Here is an 8,255-nt window from a genome sequence, read left to right on the forward strand (position 1 = left end):
GTATCTATTACATCAACAATTTTAAAAAGCTCGTTGGTCCATCTTTTAATATAACCTTTTTCAAAATGAGATTTCCACCTATATATTCTTACGATATCACCAACTTTGAACTTAGGTTTTCTGACATTAATCTCTTTTTCATATTTTAATTTTGTAAATGTTTCTGATGGTTTCATATTTGTTGCCGTGTGAATCGTGTCATTATACTTATCCACAATATCCTGAATAAAAGATGACCATTGGTGTGAACCGAGTTGTGTGAATTTTTTATATAGTCTCTCTTTTAAGGTACGATTAAAACGTTCAACAACAACTGCCTTCCCTTCATTAAAGGTACTGTATAATGGATTACTGTTATTTTTTAGAAAATTCATAAATGTCTTGTTATAAAACTCTCTACCCTCATCAGTCCACAATTTTTTAGGTTTTCTCTTACTTTTCTTAAATATCTGTTGAAAGGCTAACATAAGAGTATTACCTGTTTTGTTTTTTAATGGCACAACCCACGCATATCTACTCCTCAAATCAATAACGGTTAAAGCATACTTGTACCCCTTATCATTATTAAGTTCAATCAAATCAGCAGACCAGATATAATCAACTTCCTTGGAATAAACTTTCATTCTCTGAAACTTTGTGAATATTGGTTTATGTAATTCATCAGCTAATTGCTCTTCAGTCTTAATAACATCATTAGAGCCTATAAGTTTTTTGAATTTCCAAGACCAAGTTTCAATTTAGCACTGATCATCTTCTTCACAATGAACCGATCAACTTTTTCTCTCAAGGTTGAATTTTGTATCAGAGACAAATTATACAACATTTCTCTATCGGCTTCATGCTTTTCTTCCAACGTTGTGGTATTCCCATAATCAATATCGTGTCTCATGCACACTTCATCAACTCTATTGATAGGCTTACTCCAGAATTTAGGATTGTCTACCTCATCTAATCTTTTATCCAAGTTTGTGCCTGGACCACAGAAAGAATACCCTGGAAGATGTAATTCCCCTGGTATTCCAGTAGCTGTAAATTTACTTCCTGATAAAAACTTTTGTATATCTCCTCCTCGTTTGTGTTTGGAGATAAATTGATTTTTTTTTGAACCACACACCGAACATATACCTTTTTGTATAACCCTGTTATTTTTACTTTTAATATATGAAATATTTTTAGTATTAGTTTTCTTTTTATATTTGAGACAATAACTCATTTATTTATGTGAAAAATTCCTGCAGAGTGCAAAAACCTTTTTAGTTTCCAACATGCACATTTGAATCTTAATTTTTAAAACGTAAAGAATCCTTAGAAATGCCTTCACTCTCTCCTCCATTTATTTAAGAAAAAAAATAAAAATGAAAAACTTGAATTAAAATGAATAGCTTGGCGATGTCAATAGTCTTGAAGAAAATATTGCAAATAGACTTGTCAATTCTTTGTTTTCCTCCTCGGTGGGTTGAGTTATTTTCTGTAAAACCACCAATCTTTTTTTAATCTCACTGGTTTCCATATTTTGATATTTATTTTGTCTCGCTCTTTCCTCCCTCTCCTCCCTCTCTCTCTTCTCTCTTTCCTCCCTCTCTCTTCTCTCTCTCTTCTCCCTTTCATCCCTCTCTCTCTCTCTCTCTCTTCTCTCTTTCCTCCCTCTCTCTCTTCTCTCTCTTCTCCTTCTCTTTCTTCTCCCTCTCCTCCTTCTCTCTCTTCTCCTTTTCCTCCTCTTCCCTCTCTTCTTCAACTCCTTCCTCATCCCTTATTATCCTCGAATCGCTTACACCCCATAGAATATTATACATATATTCATCAGGATTTCTTGTTATTCCTGTATCCAAAATATTTTTTTTTACAACAGGAAACCAATAAAATTTCTTTTGAATTTCTAAAAGAGCCTTACCTTTTCTTAACTTTATAATTTTTTCATTATTTAACATTCTAATTAAATCTAAAGTTGTCGGTTTATCAACATCAGCATAATGCCAATCTTTTATTGAAAATACCTCATTCTTATGTTGTAGAACATATTTATTAAAATACCGATACCCTTTTCTTGAAGGTATGCTTGAACACAGAAATGATAATTTTCTTGAAGCCTTCTTGCTGTCATTTATGTATTAGAAATATATGTTAGAATAATATTATGGCACGAAACACCTCCCCATCTTCCCATAGTTAAATCATTTTGTATTTCCTTACTTATTATATATAATCCTGTTTTTTCTGTTTTCATGAGATAAACAAGGGCAAAACCATTATTATATTTACCCTTATTAAATTATTTTATTTGTTGTTTACTAATCGTGGACCCACAAAACTCATTCTCGATACCAAGTGGATAATATTCTTCCTTACGAGACTGATTTAATTGTTCCAGGTCTTCGAGGTTAATTTTAAATGACCAATTATACCCTAAATCATTCATATCATACCCCCATTGTTCTATTCTCATACAAACGATACGCCCTTCTTTATAAAAATTTATTTTAATTCGAACTGTGAATTCTGTATGACCTGGAGATAATATCAACACTTCTGTATCTTTGGAATACACGGCCGTTTTATTTAAGGATATATATTGTGATAAATTGCTTAATCTCACCAAGTCATTCGCGTCAATCGGGCTTGGATAATTTTTTAATTTATAAGCATTTTTCATGTTAATATTTTTGGTTATATTATATTTATGTCGTTCAGCCTGTGCCTTTGTGTAATAATTTGATAAATCAATATCCAGTTCTTGAGATACACCAAAGATAGAACCATCTTTACCAACATAAGTCATTTATATTAGATTAAAAATAATATCATAAAATTTTTTATTTTTGTTGAGTTGAAATAACACAAATAGACATAATTGACCACAACACTTGGAATTTAATTCTTGGACTTGAAATGTTTGATAAACACCATTCTGTAAGAATTTTATGACTTCAACAGGTGGTGGAAGACCAAAACTATCAAAATAATATTTGTCTTGACTATTAAAAATACAAGCCCAATGAGAACCGTTCCCATTATTATCTTCTAAGTTCATAATAATATTCTTTGTATGTTTCAGCACATATGTTAATTCATCTCTCATACAAATAACCACATTATGAATTTTTAATTTCTTACAATATTTGACAAGTTGTAAATTTGATGTTGTATTCTTTCCAAATTCTTTCAACCACTCATCAATGCTCATTTATTTATTAGAAAGATATAATCCATTACCTCTTTTCATTAATTTTACACCTGCTTGTGCTATAGAAGAAAGCATATCTCCAACTACCAATCTCGCTTTATCAGGCAGACCTTCAAGTTTTTCAGCAAAATCTACAATTGCACCACTTCCACTAATTTGTTTCTCCAACTCTTTGTTATGTCTTTCCAATTCTTTTTGAGCCTGGAGTTGAGCCTTCCTTTCGTTGGCAGTTTTCACCGCTGTTGAAATACCACCCGTCAATGCTCCAACCGCACTTAAACCAGCAAATAAAGGAATTAGAAATGGGAGAAATCCTCCACTCGTCTCTCTTATTGAATATTTTTTCAACATTGGTTTTGTCATTTTAATTTTAAGTGAGCCAGTGTCATTCAAGATTTTAACCTGTTCTCTTGTAAGCAAAACATCAATTCTTACTGCTCTTTTTCTCTGAATTGTATTAACGTTAATCGTACAAGGCTTTTGATTTTGAACACAAGATGATAGTTTATGAAGATTGATTTGATTAACATATACCCCAGTTGGTACTTTGCCACTCATTTATTTAACAAAAAATTATGTGAGACTAATCATCACACCATTATCTGTATTAATCTGCAATTCTGTTTCTTCCAAAAGCAAACAATATGTATCAACTTCTTCACTCTCTCCTCTTTCAATGTATAGGGAAGTATCCACTCGATTAGACTTTATAGTTTCCTTTTGAGCGCTCAGGTCAAACGCATAGATTGTATACAAACTTTTAAATGCTGTCATATCCAAAATAGGTTCTTTATTTCCATTACTTTCACACACCTTTTGGTAAGACTTGTATGCTTCAGCAAAATCATTTTTTTCCCAATTAATTTCCAATCTATCTCGTGGGTAAAATGTTCCATCTAGAGAAACGCGAAGTTGTTTCACCTTAGCATTATCACTCAATGCATTATTCTTATCAGTCGCAGTATCACCATCTGGCTTTTTAAAAATGATCCACAGATATCGTGGCTTTCCTTCCAGAACACCCAAATTCCACGTGTAAGTAGTTTGGTTGAGTTTAACGTGTTGACATCTTCTTTTGAGGTATGATACACTGAGTGGTTTCTTTGAGTTAAGTCTTCGATTCAACATCTCTTCTGTTTTAAGATTAGGAGTATATTCACTGATATACCAACTCATCTCCTCAATTACAAATTTATTCTGTTCACCAAAAGCACTACCAACACCAAAAAGCAATCGATTTTCATTATCATTCCTTTGTAGTTGAAATCTAATTTTAAGACCATACAGAACTTTATCATGATCACAAAATCCAAATATACCTTTAAGAGGAACTGCCACAGTAAAACTATTTTCTGCTTTTGTATCATCATTATACATTCCTTTCCTTTGAGTATATCCAGGATCTGTGTTTGTTCCCGTTGACATATCAGGAATAAAACCTTCGACAGACCCCTTTCCCATTCTATCACTGAATGTATAGAGTGTAAATTTCATCATTTCAGATACAGCAGAGACATAATCAACCGCTTCAACTTCTTGTGTTCCAATATACAAACGCACACTATCAAACATTTTCCAGAAGAAATCATTTACAAGTGTAGCGTTTGTGTTATTCCCAGCTTTAGTGAATTTACATTTACACAACAAGAAACTTTCGGAGAGATTCAAATAGGTTTGTTGCTTATTTATTTCAAAACTTTTTGTACCATTCGTATTCCAGTCTGTTCCAGTTATTGCATTTACCTTGAAGTAATCTTCTTTTTTAGTGGAGTTTGAGATAATAATAGTATCATCCAAATCATAGATACTATCAATTGCTTCCATACTTGTATTTATTTAGGAAAAAAAGATGTTAAAACTTTTGAAACCCTGATCCAAGTATTTGAATTATTTTCTGTCGTTCTTGGGGGGACAACTGAGTTTTGCCTTTCTTAATTTCTTTTATTGCTTGTAATTTATGAGATTCCTTCTGGGCATCTTTTATGCTCTTTACAGCACCTGCTACATTTTCCACAGCAGAAGCAGTTGAACCAATTAGATCTTTATGTTTAAGAATAGTTGAACCAATACCCATTAGAGTATCAATTATCCCATCTCCTCTAAATTGATGTCCAACACCCCTTTGTCTCTTAGGTTTATAGTATCCTCTACCAAGATACATACCTTCACCCTTGTAGTATGGGGAAAGGAACATCCCATCCCCTGTAATTATTTTATATTTTCCCAACTCGTGTTTCCTCACAATAACCATCGTATTTATTTATTGGAAAACTTCACGTAGGTGAATTCTGATGGATATAACTTCTCCATCAAAAGAAATCACACGATTATCTTGGTCGGTTATCCTAAAATTTACTCTGTGTATGGTTTTTCCTGACACAGGGAGATAAACCAAATTTTTGGGTTCCATATTGAATTTATAACCAATTGGGGTTGAGTATGCGCTGAATGAAAATATTGTATTTGTTTTTTTCCATCATTATAAACACCATCAATCAAATCACAGTGAGTTAACACCGAATTTATTCCTGAGGATATTTGAATGACATTATCACTGTAAAACGTCCCATTAGTTTCAATCTTTTTTGAGGAGAAACCCAATAACTCTCTAAATGAATTATCAATTGTGAAATCAACCTTGTAGTTATTTTTAACTTTAATCGTTGATTTTGAAGTATGTTTTTGAATGTCTATAACAATATTTTTTGGTTCATCTTTCATAAGACGAGCAATTTCGGAAGATATTTGAGAAATCTCATATGCTCTGGGTGAGACTGTTATCGTTTTGTATCCACTTCCCGGATTATAACTAAACTTGTCATTTTTCTCGCTTGTATTAAATAAGGTATTATAAGTTTCCATGGACAATAAAGATGCCTCATATTCTTTTGTTGTGTCAAGTTGTAGTGGGTATGGGAATGAAGATGTGTGGTCACTTGTTGTGAAATTGAAACTAAGGATTGTGCTTCTCATCTTATTTAATATGAGATAGAATGTCTTTATATTGATATTTATTAATTATTTTCATGTTCATCAACTGGTCTAAAATGGCTGATGCTTCATTAAAACAATTGTTATTTCCAGCCTTTTAAATGCCTAACAACAATAACAGTCTATTAACTAATTGCGATGGGTCATTTGGAAGAAAACTAACACCTGAACCAAGGATACTTAAAGCCTGAATAATGTGTTTCTCCTTCTCATTCTTCCTACTTTTACCAGAAAGAATAACCTTATAATTTAGAGTGTTCAGCAGATCAATATATACTCTATCATCATTATTTTCCATATCCAATGGTTTATCATTATACTTTGATTCATCCCTCACAGTTGAACCTTGTCTTCCATCTTTTGTGAGAAGAAACATTAATCTCGGAGTTAGTTTAACAGGGGGTTGAGCAGAACCCAAGAACCTTAATTCATCATTAAATATCAATACCTTTTCTTGAACAAGATGAAATATTGCTGATTGTTCTGTTGGAATGAGTCCTGCTTTGGTTTTTGAATCCGCTGAATATTCATTGTTTTGAAGAGCATTTACAATATAATCAGGGGGTCGATTGATCTCTTCCAGTTGTTGAAATAAACCTTCATCATCATATTCTAATTCTCCTAAATGCTCTAATTCTTCCTCCGTCATTTGATCAAAATCTTTTAACATTTTAAGTTTTTTAGGAGTATATTCTACTGTGGGAACTGTGGAAACATTTCATTTTTTTCTTGGGAAGTTTTTAAAAGTGGTTTAAAAAATTTCTCTTGTTTTCTTTCAAATGCTTCTTCGCCCGTTAGTTTCTGTCTGCGTTTCTTCTTTATGTCTTCCTGTTGTTTTACAACTTTTGAAACCAACTCTTGATGTTCCTTAAATCTTCTTGCTCTTTCTTTTGCATCCATTTATTTATTGTAAAATAAAATTTAATGAATTGTAAAGATCAACAGGGAAATTTTCCTTTTCTTCATCATTCAAGTAGATGTGTTCAAATAAATCCTTTTCTTTAAATATGTCATCAAATTCTTTATTAACATTAATGCTAGTTGTAATTTCTTCTTCACTAATACTTGCATCTCTGCTTTTCATACGTTTGCGTTGAGTTTCTTCATCAACATCAAAACCGAATGATAAAATCTTCACTCCACTCAGATGTTTAATAATTTGTCTCGTTCCTTCTGGATTAGTTTCTAATATCCCAACACCACCAGATTTTAGTTTCGTTAACTCACTCTTACAATGTGAATATTTTGTTGTACCAAGAGAAACCTCCTCAAACATTTGACCTTCATTCCTCAATCGCATATGTTCCTCCACTGAAATATAGTGATAATCTTCACCTTTTACTTCTCCAGGTCTTATTGCTCTAGTTGTTGTTGATACAATGCGTATCACGGGGTGTTTTTCAAGTAAATTTACAATATTCTCATTTGTACTACACAAGAACCTTGATTTATGAAAGTTTTTTCCAGAAGCAGATTTACCCACAAGATTTACAATAATAGTTGTCATTTATATATGTAATTGTTTATAAAACAAAAAATATATCCCTTAATATCTCATCTTGTTTCACAACAATATATTTATATTTTTCAGTCGTGTGCTTCATGTAATCCTCAAATTTCTTTTTACGACATAATGTAGAACAATTATCTCTCCAAAAATTATTGATATCTATTGAATTTAACTTGAATAAAATAAAAGTATTAGCATTGTTTCTGATGGAACGACGAGGAAGTTGAAAGTACGATTGACTAAGATAAATACAATTACAAGAAGAATGTCTCCCTCTTGTGTAGTAGCTGTCCATTACCGTTTGGTTTCTCTCATTAACACAATCATCATAGATAACGAGGTTCTTTTTTGATTTATCCAAATCTTGGGGAGACGGTATATCATCCGTATTATCACTAAGAATACAAGTTATAGGATTTGATTTCTTTTTACATCTCTGTGTATCACAAAATGGTTGAATTATATCTTCAATGTTATAATCATTTAGGTTTTTTTGACGTTTAAATAAACCGATTATATCTTCTTTTTGAAGACCAGCATTAAAACCTTGTGAGAGTAGTTGATACTCTGGTT

This window comes from Eptatretus burgeri, chromosome 14 (genome assembly GCF_056783735.1).
Source record: "Eptatretus burgeri isolate ZD-2024b chromosome 14, Ebu_testis_v1, whole genome shotgun sequence".
NCBI lineage: Eukaryota > Metazoa > Chordata > Myxini > Myxiniformes > Myxinidae > Eptatretus > Eptatretus burgeri.